Source organism: Staurois parvus, unplaced genomic scaffold (genome assembly GCF_062004578.1).
Source record: "Staurois parvus isolate SC_StPar_1 unplaced genomic scaffold, SC_StPar_1.0 ptg000513l, whole genome shotgun sequence".
Lineage (NCBI taxonomy): Eukaryota > Metazoa > Chordata > Amphibia > Anura > Ranidae > Staurois > Staurois parvus.
This window is the reverse complement of record NW_028318309.1, coordinates 2,412,635-2,427,370: the sequence shown is the minus strand read 5'-3', so window position 1 is coordinate 2,427,370 and position 14,736 is coordinate 2,412,635. Positions and strand designations below refer to the sequence as shown.

Genomic DNA, 14,736 nt, shown 5'->3' with positions numbered 1-14,736 from the left:
AGTCTCTAGAGGCACATTCGAACTTAAAGTCCAGATCTATATTTATATTTATTAATACATTTATAAATATAACATCAATACAATATCATGGGAATCTGACTATAAAAATGGTCATGTGTGGTATAAAATATCAATAAATCAGGTCTTGGAGTAAACAAGGAGTCCTGAAGCCATTACGTGCAATATGCAGAACACACAAAGCATGGCCCAGTGGAAATACGAATAGTTCTGGTATAGCAAAGCATGAGAGTAAATGGATGGCATAAACCGCCACAAAAGTATCATCTATGTAACCATTGGATAAAATAATTGTCAACAAGCTATGGAGAAAACAACCCCTTCATTACTTGGCAGAACTGTCATCTAGTGTAAAGTTAAATTGCAGCACAGAAAATTGGCTAAATTACAAAAAATATATATGCAGCCACATTACAAACCATCAATTCAAGAAAAACGTTTGGATTTAGGATGATACTAACCCTTAAAATAAACCTTGGCAATCAAAGGAAGAATTTTACTTTAATGTTGTCCCCTGCAAATAATTTTACTAACATTTCCTTTTCTCCTCACCAATTGGTTCACCTCCATGTTGCAGCTTAGAATGGAAAGCAAGGCACTCTACTCCCCCCAGCATGGATATCCATGCATTGGAATTAAACTGAACCTTCTGCTTTGCCTTGCATTACCAAAGCACAGGTTCACCTTGAAAAAAAACTTTTTTTCCCCTATTTTAGCTAAATTTCTAGGAATAGTTTGCACCTCGAAAAGTCTGAAACTTGCAGCCCAACTCCCATACAGTGAAAACCATGAAACCAGGGTGCTCCTTAATAAAAGTACCGGCAAGCTTCCTGATTGCCTAGCTCCCAAATTTCTCTCATATGGATGGATGATTCCTGGATTGAAACCAAATTACTCATGTCCCTCTTTTGTCCTTACGTATTCCACTTTCTTGATCTGATACACTCAGCAGCCACTTTATTACATACACCTGTTCAATTGCTTGGTAACACAAATTGCTAATCAGCCAATCACATGGCAGCAACTCAATGCATTTAGGCATCTACTGAAGATGACTTGCCAAAGTTCAAAATGATCACCAGAATGGGGAAGAAAGGGGATTTAAGTGGCTTTGAACATGACATGGTTGTTGGTGCCAGACGGCTCGGTCTGAGTATTTAAAAAAACTGCTGATCTGCTGGGATTTTCATGCATAACCATCTCTAGGGATTACAGAAAATGTCAGAAAAAGAGAAAATATCCAGTGAACGGCAGTTGTGTGGACAAAAATGCCTTGTTGATGTCAGATGACAGAGGAGAATGGGCAGACAATGATAGAAAGGCAACAGTAACTCAAATATCCACTCGTTACAACCAAGGTATGCAGCAGAAGACCACACCGGGTATCACTCCTGTCAGCTAAGAATAGGAAACAGAGGCTTCAATTCGCACAGGTTCACCAAAATTGGGCAACAGAAGATTGGAAAAACATTGCCTGGTCTGATGAGTCTCGATTTCAACTGCAACATTCAGATGGTAGGCTCAGCATTTGGTGTAAACAACATGAAAGCATGGATCCATCCTGCCTTGTATCAATGGTTCAGGCTGGTGGTGTAATGGTGTGGGGGAGATTTTCTTGGCACTAGCAAGGTGTACCTAATAAAGCGGCCAGTCAGTGTATATAGACCTCTAAAATGTACTATTTAAAAAGAAGTAGGGTTTACAAAAAAAAAATCTATACTTACCTAGGTGGATGCAGCATCGTTCCGATGCTTCATCTGTCACCTGCCGGCTCTAAGACTGAGAACTTAGTGATCAAAGACCTCTGATCCCTCAGTTCTCAGTGTTCCATGAGCAGAAAGCCAGGGACCGTCAGTCTTCAGCTCTCTGCTCTGCCCCTCCAGCACTCACTGGAACGCTGAGCTGTGGGTGGAGGGGGTGGTAGCGGCTGGCTCAGGCTCTCAGTGGCTTGCTGAGAGGCTGAGGCAGCTGCCGGTCCAGGCATTGGCCCGCTGTCGGATGAAAACGGGTCACAGGAGTGCAGAACGAACTGCATTCCTGTGATCTCCAGAAATATAGCCACAGCACCCCTTTTGGTTACAAATGTGTCAAACTACACTAAACCTTTCACCCTTCCTCTAAAGTATTGCATTTGTTATTTGTGGGATTAACCAATCATTTTCTGCGCCTTAAAGTGGAATTCCAGCCGAACACTAACTATGCCTAAAAATGTTCCCTTCCCCCTCCTGCTACCTATTCTGCCTAACCTGGGTAAAAAAAAGTAGTGAATACTCACCTATTTTAATTCTTCTCCAGTTTGGTCACATGACCCTGAGGCTGCAGCTTCCCTGTATCAGTGAGCGGCAACTGCAGTGGAGAGGAGGGAGTACCGGCAACAGCTGGGACATTGGGAGCCTATGAGTGGTGTCACCGCTCCTGGAATTCCCAGCCGATGTCGGCACTACCTCCTCTCCTCAATAACTACCTATGGATTTGTCTTACGACAAGTTTGCTTTAACTTGTGGATGGTACAGTGGCTTAGTGGTTAGCATTTCCGCCTGGCAGTACTAGGGTTGTTGGTTCGAATCCCAGCCATGGCACCTCCTGCCTGGAGTTTGCATGTTCTCCATATGCCTGCATGGGTTTCCTCCGGGTACTCCGGTTTCCTCCCACACTCCAAAGACATGCAGGTAGTTTAATTGGATCCTGTCTAAATTGTCCCTAGTATGTGTATGTATGAATGTGAGTTAGGGACCTTAGATTGTACACCCCTTGAGGGTTAGGGACTGATGTGAATGTACAATATATATATGTAAAGCGCTGTGTAAATTGACGGCGCTATATAAGTACCTGAAATAAATAAATAATTGTGTCACTTAAAGCTCAACACAGCAGAAGTCTTCATTTTTTGTACTGGAGTATTGTTAATAAGAATGACATTTTTTCAAGCAAGTATTTTTTACTTTTATGTCTTTCAATTATTTATCTTTTCAACCTAGCATTTTTTACTGAAGGTGTGAGCTACATAGTAAGCAGACCTGGCGTGTAGTCATCCTTTAAAACCGCCATTCTCAATCAGGGTTCCAAAGAACCCCATTGTGCCTTTCGAGGTTGGTAGGGATCCCATGAGTGACTAATGACCTGCCATCTGAACAGGCCAGTGCCACTTGAAGGGCTAGCGGCATGATACCAGAGATCTTTTTAGCTAAGTGGCAACATGCCCAGCAGCCACCAATGAACTGACCTATTCTTTCAACTGACCTTCAATTTAAGGGACAGTCTTCCTCTCACAGAACGTAGATATAAGGGATCACCTCTCTCACTGACCATAACTGCAGGGTCACTTTTTTTTTACTGACCGGGCATGCCTGACCACAACATAAGTGAGTCTGTCTGTATTTCTTTTCTAACCATTAGTATTTTCCATTTTCATTTTGTAAATTTTACTGCAGATCATCTTATCATATAGGCAAGGGGGTGTTAACAGTGATTCACCTTGGGTGTCAAATACTGCAGGTATGTCACATCCTGTATTCTTTTACATATTTATTAATTTATTACTATTAACCACTTGCCCTCCTGATGATTTACCCCCTTTCCTGACCAGGCCATTTTTTGCGATACGGCGCTGCATTACTTTAACTGACAATTGTGCGGTCATGCAACACTGCACCCAATAGAAATGTATGTCCTTTTTTCCCATAAACTGAGCTTTCTTTAAGTGGCATTTGATCGCCTGTGCGTTTTTTTCATTTTTTTAAGCTATAAAAAAAAGACTGACAATTTTGAAAAAAAAAATGTATGATTTTTTGCTATTAAACATGTCCAGTAAAAAAATTTAAAAAATAACATTTCATCATACATTTAAACCAAAATGTATTCTGCAACATGTCTTTGCTAAAAAAAAAAAATACCAATACGTGTAAATTAATTGGTTTACATAAAAGTTATAACATTTACAAATGGCGGTATAGATACTGGAATTTTGTTTTTCTACTAGTAATGGTGGCAATCAGTGACTTATAGCGGGACTGCAGCAGGAATTCTGACACTGGGGGGACTGACTTGGTGTCACTGACATCTCCAATGACACCAATACAGTGATCAGTGCTAATAAAAAGCACTGGCACTGTACTAATGGCACTGGGCAGGATTGGGTTAACATCTGGGGCGATTAAATGGTTAACTGTGTGCTGTTTCGCTATGTTGGCTGTGTGTGCTTCACTGAAAATACGCTGCTTTGTATAGCTCTGCTATGCAGGAGTCGACAGGGGAGAGATCTGTGTTGTTTATACACAGGTCTCTCCCCCATCGGAGATACTCAGTAATTACTGGGTGCCGGCGAGTAATCAGGACCCAGTGATTGGCAGTCGAGGCCGCAAACGGCGGTGTGGGTACGGCACACACGTCCCCTATATGGAACTGCAAAATCACGTATATATTTATTTCAGGTACTTATATAGTGCTGTCAATTTTACACAGTGCTTTACATATATATTGTACATTCACATCAGTCCCTAACCCTCAAGGGGTGTACAATCTAAGGTACCTAACTTACATTCATACATACACATACTAGGGCCAATTTAGACAGGAGCCAATTAGCCTACCAGCATGTCTTTGGAGTGTGGGAGGAAACTGGAGTACCTGGAGGAAACCCATGCAGGCACAGGCAGAACATGCAAACTCCAGGCAGGTGGTGCTATGGCTGGGATTCGAACCAACGACCCTAGTACTGCCAGACGGAAGTGCTAACCATTTAGCCACTGTGCTGCCCCAGTGTGATTAGCCACTGTGCTGCCCCCATTTAGCCACTGTGCTGCCCCCATATGTGATTTTGCGCACCCGTGCCACCCTGTATCAGTATTTCTGCTATAGGGCGGCGCAGAAGTGGCAAAAGTGGTTGTAAAGGCTGAAGTTTTTTTAAAAACCTTCTGTGTGCTGCTCCTCTCATAACCCCACTAATACTCACCTGAGTCCCATCTCGATCCAGCTTTGGCTGACCTGGGACTCTCCTCACTGGCTGAAACAGCAGCGGGAGCCATTGGCTGTCAATCACAGCCAGTGAGCCAATGAGAAGAGTGGGGCTAAGCTGCAGCTCTATGTGTCTTATGAATGCATCAGGCTCAGCAGCAAGCACACACCAGTGCCCCCATAGCAAGTGGTTTGCTATTGGAGGCACTGGTCATGGGAGAGGAGCCAGGAGCGCCGGCGGGGGTTCTGTGAAGAAGAGGATTGCCCTGTGCAAAAACCACTGCACAGAGCAGGGAAGTATGGCATCTTTGTTATTTTTTAAATGAACCTTAATACCACTTTAATAATTTTTAGCAGACCCCAAGACCTGAAAATAGTTTGTATTTAGTTTCTTTGGGGCAAAATGGTTGAGAAAAGCTGCTTTAAAATATGACTCTTTATAACTTGCTTCAGAATACAGCTCAAAATTTAGTTCGAAAGGAAATCTAAGAACTTGGTAATAACATTTTCTTAGTGTCCACTACACGCCTATGCTAAATAAAAAAAGACTGATATGACAGAAACGTTGCAGAATTTTCCCAGTCCCCTGGGTGCTTATAGGAAACGGCAAAGTATAACAGAAAAACTTTCAGTTCCTCATAGACAGAAATGATAGAATAATAATGTTTCATTAGAAAAAAAAAAGAATTTCTCTCTATCATTAGCATTTGCATTGTAAAATAACACATAACATACACAGTACACAGAAGCATGCACAGAAACATTGAAACATGAAGAATTAGTTGATCAATGTGGAGCTGTCACTTGCTGCAGAGAATGGAAGTCTGATTTTGTGAAGGCTTATGTATAAATGAACGTCGAAGTGCCACAGTGTATGCTATTATCAGATGAACGCAGATTGAAAAATTGTCCAGAATGAGGAAAGAACAAAGAGAGGGCGCACAGGCCTAGTGCATTACCATACAAAAATGTTTAATAAGAAATAAAATAGGTGTTGTACTCACAAACGACAATAAAGTCAAGGCACATCATAAAGAACAGCTGGGTCAACACTGCGCTGAGTAACAGTCCGTAATGGGGAATGTAGACATCCAATAGGCTGACGCGTTTCGAGGACTTGCCTCTTCCTCAGAGCCAGCCTATTGGATGTCTACATTCCCCATTACGGACTGTTACTCAGCGCGGTGTTGACCCAGCTGTTCTTTTATGATGTGCCTTGACTTTATTGTTGTTTGTGAGTACAACACCTATTTTATTTCTTATTAAAACATTTTTTATGGTAATGCACTAGGCCTGTGCGCCTTCTCTTTGTTCTTTCCTCATTCAGTATATTTGGATTCCCCCGGTCTGTTGAGGGCAGCAAGGTGTGCATGTTCCAGGACATTCTTAATGTGGTTGCAGCCTGCATCGAGTCTATCCCCAAGCTCAGGAGCATTTGTGTTTGCTGGTTCATTGAAAAGTTGTCCACTCTGTCACTGCCTCTTCGTCTCAGAACCCGATACTGACCACAGCATTCAATTGCTGATGACCGCTACCACTGGCTAGGTCCCAAGTGTCCAGAAAAGTTTATCCTGCTCATTCTTTTTGCTTTAATAATATAAGTAAATGACCCAAAGCAAGTAAGAACTTTTCCTGACCTTCACTATATGGCCAAAAGTTTGGTGGACAACTGACCATCAAACTTATATGAGCTGGCTGGACAATTCAAAACCATGGTGGGCATCGATATGGAAGGTTAAAGCTTATGTGATCAGCTGTTTATTTGAAGTGGAACTTTTACAAAAAAAACAAAAAGGCAAACAGGTAAAGACTTTTATTGCAGAACAGACATACTGGGGTTGATTTACGAAAACTGAGGAGTGCAAAATCTGGTGCAGCTCTGCATAGAAACCAATCATCTTCCAGGTTATAATGTCAAAGCTAAATTGAAGTTAGAAGCTAATTGGCTGCCATGCATAGCTGCACCAGATTTTGCACTCTCCAGTTTTAGTAAACCAACCCCATAATGTCTCTTTTGCATTAAAGTTTGTTACTTGATCTGTATGCCCTGTGCTATTTCGGGAATGCCAAGATGAGTGAACTCCCACGCATGTACGGAGTGTCATCATCTTGGTCCAGCCAATGAAAACGAATGACGATTGGTATCCAGAAGCCGCAGGGTTGGAGATGTCAGTGGCCAGCGGGGAGCTCAGGGACATCACAATCTTGAAGTGTAGGTGAGTAATTTCCAATTTAAGTTTTAGGGTTTAAGGTTTAGGGTTTACAGGGTTTGTTCACCATTTCATGAAAAACAAAAAAGTGAATTATCTCCAATTATCGTGGCCACCCCTTTGGACCTTATCGTACATAGCAGCCATGAAGAACAATGCAGCTAATGTAGCGGCCCATACACCGCAATACCACCCAGGAGAAAGTCCCTCATAATGCTCGCAAGGGCAAGTCCTCATTGGCCAGCGTGACCATATAAGCACACTGATCACTGAGAAGCTCTTCTTTCTTCTCGGTCACCTAAAGAAGCCTCAGATACACTTCTCATTGGTCAGCATGGTTACGTGACTGCACTAACCAATGAGCTCTTGCGATTGTGAGCATTAATATGGATACTCACTCCAAGGCTGTGGATTGAAGTGTATGGATTGCTACACTGGTAGCACAGGGCAGCAGAGTCACTATGTGCAGAGGTCCATAGGTGTAGGATATTTGGAGTTCGTCCACTTTTTTGTTATTTGTACACTTATCCTGTAAGAGCTGATTTTAAAGTTGATGTAAACTCAACTAAACAACACTTAAGGGTCTATTTATAGTGGAGAGAAGAACACACTATCAGCCCTCCACTGGACAGAACATGTTTATTTACTTGTAAAATACAGGTCACAATGTGGAGCTTTATCCTACAGAGGGATCTCTGATTGCAGGAGATGCTCTCCTCCTGTGGGTTTCTTTTATCCACTTTCATTGTTATGAATTGAGCTTCGCTTGCATTGGAGTCCTCAATCACCACTGTATTATAGGTGCATTCTTTTTTTTTTTTTTTACTTTATGGTAAGGTCATATTGCTGGTTTATACACGGGGCCCATGGTTTGCTAAAACACTGGGGTTGATTGACTAAAGGCAAATAAAATGTACACATTGTGAGTGCAGTTGCCCCAGAGGGGCACCAAATATCAATGATAGGGCAATATTCCTCCGACTAATATCAATGATGGGGTACCAATCCTCCTACTAATATCAATGATGGGGCACTATTCCTCCCACTAATACCAATGATGGGGCACTATTCCTCCCACTAATACCAATGATGGGGCACTATTCCCCCCACTAATACCATTGATGGAGCACTATTCCTCCCACTAATACCAATGATGGGGCACTATTCCTTCCACTAATATCAGTGATGGGGCACTATTCCTCCCACTAATATCAGTGATGGGGCACTATTCCTCCCGCTAATAACAATGATAGGGCACTATTTTTCCCACTAATACCAATGGCGAGGCACTATTCCTCCCACTAATACCAATGATGGGGCACTATTCCTCCCACTAATACCAATGATGGGGCACTATTCCTCCCACTAATACCAATGATGGGGCACTATTCCTCCCACTAATACCAATGATGGGGCACTATTCCTCCCACTAATACCAATGATGGGGCACTATTCCCCCCACTAATACCAATGATGGAGCACTATTCCTCCCACTAATACCAATGATGGGGCACTATTCCTTCCACTAATATCAGTGATGGGGCACTATTCCTCCCACTAATATCAGTGATGGGGCACTATTCCTCCCGCTAATAACAATGATAGGGCACTATTTTTCCCACTAATACCAATGATGGGGCACTATTCCTCCCACTAATACCAATGATGGGGCACTATTCCTCCCACTAATACCAATGATGGGGCACTATTCCTCCCACTAATACCAATGATGGGGCACTATTCCTCCCACTAATACCAATGATGAGGCACTATTCCTCCCACTAATACCAATGACGAGGCACTATTCCTCCCACTAATATCAGTGATGGGGCACTATTCCTCCCACTAATACCAATGATAGGGCACTATTCCTCCCACTAATACCAATGATAAGGAACTATTCCTCCCACTAATACCAATGATGGGGCACTATTCCTCCCACTAATACCAATGATGGGGCACTATTCCTCCCACTAATACCAATGATGGGACACTATTCCTCCCACTAATATCAGTGATGGGGCACTATTCCTCCCACTGACACCAACAATAGGGCACTATTTCTTCCACTGATACCAATGGCGGGGCACTATTCCTTCCACTGATACCAATGATGAAGCACTATTCCTCCCACTAATACCAATGATGGAGCACTATTCCTCCCACTAATACCAATGATGGAGCACTATTCCTCTCACTAATACCAATGATGGAGCACTATTCCTCCCACTAATACCAATGATGGAGCACTATTCCTCCCACTAATACCAATGATGGGGCACTATTCCTCCCACTAATACCAATGATGGGGCACTATTCCTCCCACTAATACCAATGATGGAGCACTATTCCTCCCACTAATACCAATGATGGGGCACTATTCCTCCCACTGACACCAACAATAGGGCACTATTTCTTCCACTGATACCAATGGCGGGGCACTATTCCTTCCACTGATACCAATGATGAAGCACTATTCCTCCCACTAATACCAATGATGGAGCACTATTCCTCCCACTAATACCAATGATGGAGCACTATTCCTCCCACTAATACCAATGATGGAGCACTATTCCTCTCACTAATATCAATGATGGGGCACTATTCCTCCCACTAATACCAATGATGGAGCACTATTCCTCTCACTAATATCAATGATGGGGCACTATTCCTCCCACTAATACCAATGATGGAGCACTATTCCTCCCACTAATACCAATGATGGGGCACTATTCCTCCCACTAATACCAATGATGGGGCACTATTCCTCCCACTAATACCAATGATGGGGCACTATTCCTCCCACTAATACCAATGATGGGGCACTATTCCTCCCACTAATACCAATGATGGGGCACTATTCCCCCCACTAATACCAATGATGGAGCACTATTCCTCCCACTAATACCAATGATGGGGCACTATTCCTTCCACTAATATCAGTGATGGGGCACTATTCCTCCCACTAATATCAGTGATGGGGCACTATTCCTCCCACTAATAACAATGATAGGGCACTATTTTTCCCACTAATACCAATGGCGAGGCACTATTCCTCCCACTAATACCAATGATGGGGCACTATTCCTCCCACTAATACCAATGATGGGGCACTATTCCTCCCACTAATACCAATGATGGGGCACTATTCCTCCCACTAATACCAATGATGGGGCACTATTCCTCCCACTAATACCAATGATGAGGCACTATTCCTCCCACTAATACCAATGACGAGGCACTATTCCTCCCACTAATATCAGTGATGGGGCACTATTCCTCCCACTAATACCAATGATAGGGCACTATTCCTCCCACTAATACCAATGATAAGGAACTATTCCTCCCACTAATACCAATGATGGGGCACTATTCCTCCCACTAATACCAATGATGGGGCACTATTCCTCCCACTAATACCAATGATGGGGCACTATTCCTCCCACTAATACCAATGATGGGGCACTATTCCTCCCACTAATACCAATGATGAGGCACTATTCCTCCCACTAATACCAATGACGAGGCACTATTCCTCCCACTAATATCAGTGATGGGGCACTATTCCTCCCACTAATACCAATGATAGGGCACTATTCCTCCCACTAATACCAATGATAAGGAACTATTCCTCCCACTAATACCAATGATGGGGCACTATTCCTCCCACTAATACCAATGATGGGGCACTATTCCTCCCACTAATACCAATGATGGGACACTATTCCTCCCACTAATATCAGTGATGGGGCACTATTCCTCCCACTGACACCAACAATAGGGCACTATTTCTTCCACTGATACCAATGGCGGGGCACTATTCCTTCCACTGATACCAATGATGAAGCACTATTCCTCCCACTAATACCAATGATGGAGCACTATTCCTCCCACTAATACCAATGATGGAGCACTATTCCTCTCACTAATACCAATGATGGAGCACTATTCCTCCCACTAATACCAATGATGGAGCACTATTCCTCCCACTAATACCAATGATGGGGCACTATTCCTCCCACTAATACCAATGATGGGGCACTATTCCTCCCACTAATACCAATGATGGAGCACTATTCCTCCCACTAATACCAATGATGGGGCACTATTCCTCCCACTGACACCAACAATAGGGCACTATTTCTTCCACTGATACCAATGGCGGGGCACTATTCCTTCCACTGATACCAATGATGAAGCACTATTCCTCCCACTAATACCAATGATGGAGCACTATTCCTCCCACTAATACCAATGATGGAGCACTATTCCTCCCACTAATACCAATGATGGAGCACTATTCCTCTCACTAATATCAATGATGGAGCACTATTCCTCCCACTAATACCAATGATGGGGCACTATTCCTCCCACTAATACCAATGATGGGGCACAGTTTCTCCCAGTAATACCAATGATAGGCAGCTATTCCTCCTGATAACCACAGCTACTATGTAACTGACTACTAAGGCAAGGTTATTATTTTCGCTGAAGCTGGGCCTAGGACATTTTCTGCTTCAACTGGCCACAATCAGGCCCCCCTTAAGCCCCATACACAGGATAAGAATATCAGACAAATGATCATCCAGTTTTTTTTTGCATTCTAGTCTTCATATTGAAAATGAAGAGGTTGCTAAAGTTACAAAAATTCTTGTAAGACAGAATAAAAATTTGGAAGTGATGTAATGTATTGTATTGTATTTTCGGACGGAAACTGTGCTGATTAAACGAAAATCGTACGATCTGGTATCGTATTATAAAAAATGTTGTGCTTGTACTAATGATTAGATTATCACACGATCGCTTTGAATGCGGTATTTTTCGTATGGTTTTCTGATCATGTGTACTAGGCTTAAAAGTCTGAAGGACAATAAACTGGCCCTTTGTTGGAAAAGTTTGAAGACCCCTGCCCCTAGAGCAACACAATTGGCAGCTTCTCAGTGTAAACATTGTTATGAAAAAGCAAGTCCACAGCAAGTGTTGCAAAGATTTTCGCATGTTACTACAATGTTACTACAAATTTCTGGCTGCATCTCTTCTGGACAAAAACCCTTTTCTTCTTATGGATTGCTATTTTATTTCTTTTTTTCAAATAAGGACCACATTGGGAGTTTTGCCAAAAGGATATAGTCATCAATCCAATGTTTATGACTACTATTATTGTTACTCCTATTCCTTCTGTACTGAAATGTATTGTAATTGTATTGTCTCCCTTATATTGTAAAGCACTGCGCAAACTGTTGGCGCTATATAAATCCTGTATAATAATTGTTACTACTATGAGCTACATGCCCCCAGTATAGGAATTGAAACTGCTTTATCTAGGATTTGTAACCTTCTTCAGCCTCTCTATGCCCCATTTCACAGCCAGGCAGGTGACATCACGATTTCATACTGCAGCATGATGATACTCATTTATAGACAATCAGCACAGAGGTGACACTGGAAGTTGTAGAGCTGAAATAGGAATTTGTGGTGTCATGTCTGGCTATGCAGTGTGTGAACTGAAAGACTGGCTCAACAAAGCTGGAAATCCATCTGAATATTAAAGTGTAATTCCGGGAAAACCCTAACTGCTCTTTAAACTGTCCTCTCGTTTATGCATTTTTCTTTGCTATGAAACACTTGTTTGTCATTGCAAAAAAGTCGCTGCTGTGGTATAATTTTGTACTCTTTTCAAACTTCAATATTGGAAACGAAAACTGTCCTCTCCCCACTCCTAATGCCTATGCTTACTAACCTGTGTGAGAAAGATCTGTATACTTACCAATTTTCAGGCGTTCCACTCCAGTCATGTGATCTACTCTGTGTCAGCTAGTGGCGGCTGCAGGGGAGAGGAGAGAGTGCTCTGACAGCAGCTGCTGAAGTCTGGAGTGGTGATGTCACCCACTGGCTTCAATGGCCCATCTTGTCGGCACTGCCTCCTCTCCAATGCAACAGCGCTGGCTGACACACGGGAGCCAGATCACATGACCAGACCAGAGAAGCCTGAAATAGGTAATATATACACATTTCTTCCACAGGTTAGTCATCATAGGAGGGAAGACAGGGCAGTTTTAGGAGTAGATTAAAGTAGTATTAAACCCAATAGCAAACATTTATTATAACGCACCTTACCAATTATTGGATGTAATGACTGCATTTGTTTCCATTTTTAAACTTTCTTTCTTCTGTTTTCAACGGATGACCCAGCCAGCAAGCCTGTTGCTTTTCAAAACCACAAGCTCTCCAGCAGAATGTATCAGTGGATTACATGGATGAGGCAATTCATTTAACACTGGTAGGGCTGATTATAATGATAAGTATTTATTTATTTATATAAACCCTTTATCCCAAAAGGAAAAAAAAACTGTTTGCTGCAACCGACTGTAAATTGTGAGCTGGAGTTTTACTTCATTGTGTATTTAAATCTGCTAATACATTTAACACTACCTTCCCCTCTGAAAAAAGCAATGCAGCTGTCCGATGTGCCTCCTGTGCTCATTCAGAGTTTTGCCTCACTAACACAGGAGGTGTGTTACTGGCCAAATCACCGGTTGAAAGAATAAGGGGAAAAGGTCAAAGAAAAGAAAATGAATGCAGTCACCACATCTAATGATTAGTAAACTGCAAAATAATACATTTTTGGTTTTGGGTTTAATACCAATTCCACTTTAATTACAACTGATTCCTTGTGCTGCTTCTCCCTTTCCGAGTCTGAGCTCTGCAGTACAGGGGACTGCAGATACGGGCACTTACATTGCCTGCATTGAAAAAAAAAATATTGATATGTTAATAAATACAGAACTTTACATCTGCCTGGAGTTTAGCTTTAGTCCTCATGCACACGGGACATTTATACAGCGGCTGTTTTTGGCTTTTGATGTTTTTTTCTACAGCTAGTAAAACCCCCCAGCATGTTATCCTATGTGTCCATACACACATAGACTGGAATCAGCTGAAAACCCCCCCCAGAACTAGTGGCTTTCTAGAAGAGTTTTTTAGCTGTAAAAATGCTCTATCGCTGGAAACCAGCATTTTGGCCTTTTTTTACCCCCCAAAAAAATTTTTTGGGGGGTAAAAAAAAAACCTGCTAAAAAACACAGGAAAATGTGGTAAAACGCTGCTAAACGCTAATGCAAAAATGCAAAAAAAAGTTGAAAAACTCACATTTTTAACGTGACTTTATACAGCTAACGTCACCAGCGTTACCAAAACGTCCAGTGTGCACGAGGACTTAAGTCCTCGTGCACACGGACGTTTTTACAGCGGCTGCTTTTGGCTTTTGGTGTTTTTTTTCTACAGCCAGTAAACCCCCCAGCATGTTATCCTATGCGTCCATACACACATAGACTGGAATCAGCGCTTTTTAGCTGGAAGGAAACCCAGGACTAGTGGGATTCTAGAGGAGTTTTTTAGCTGTAAACGCTGAAAACCAGCGTTTTTGGACTTTTTTTTACCAAAAATTGGGGGAGGGGGGTGGTAAAAAAACGCTAAAAACCACAAATGTGGAAAAACGCGCCAAAGAGCTAAAAAACACTGAAAAACTCAAGTTTTTAACGTGACTTTACACAGC

The 14,736-nt window shown here is 42.3% G+C and overlaps 1 protein-coding gene across 12 annotated transcripts in view; it reads right to left on the bottom strand.

The window, feature by feature from the left end:
* TCF4 (transcription factor 4) overlaps positions 1-14,736 on the bottom strand; it is a 701,501-nt gene that overhangs the window by 505,238 nt on the left and 181,527 nt on the right. The gene's annotated exons all lie outside the window — the stretch shown is intronic.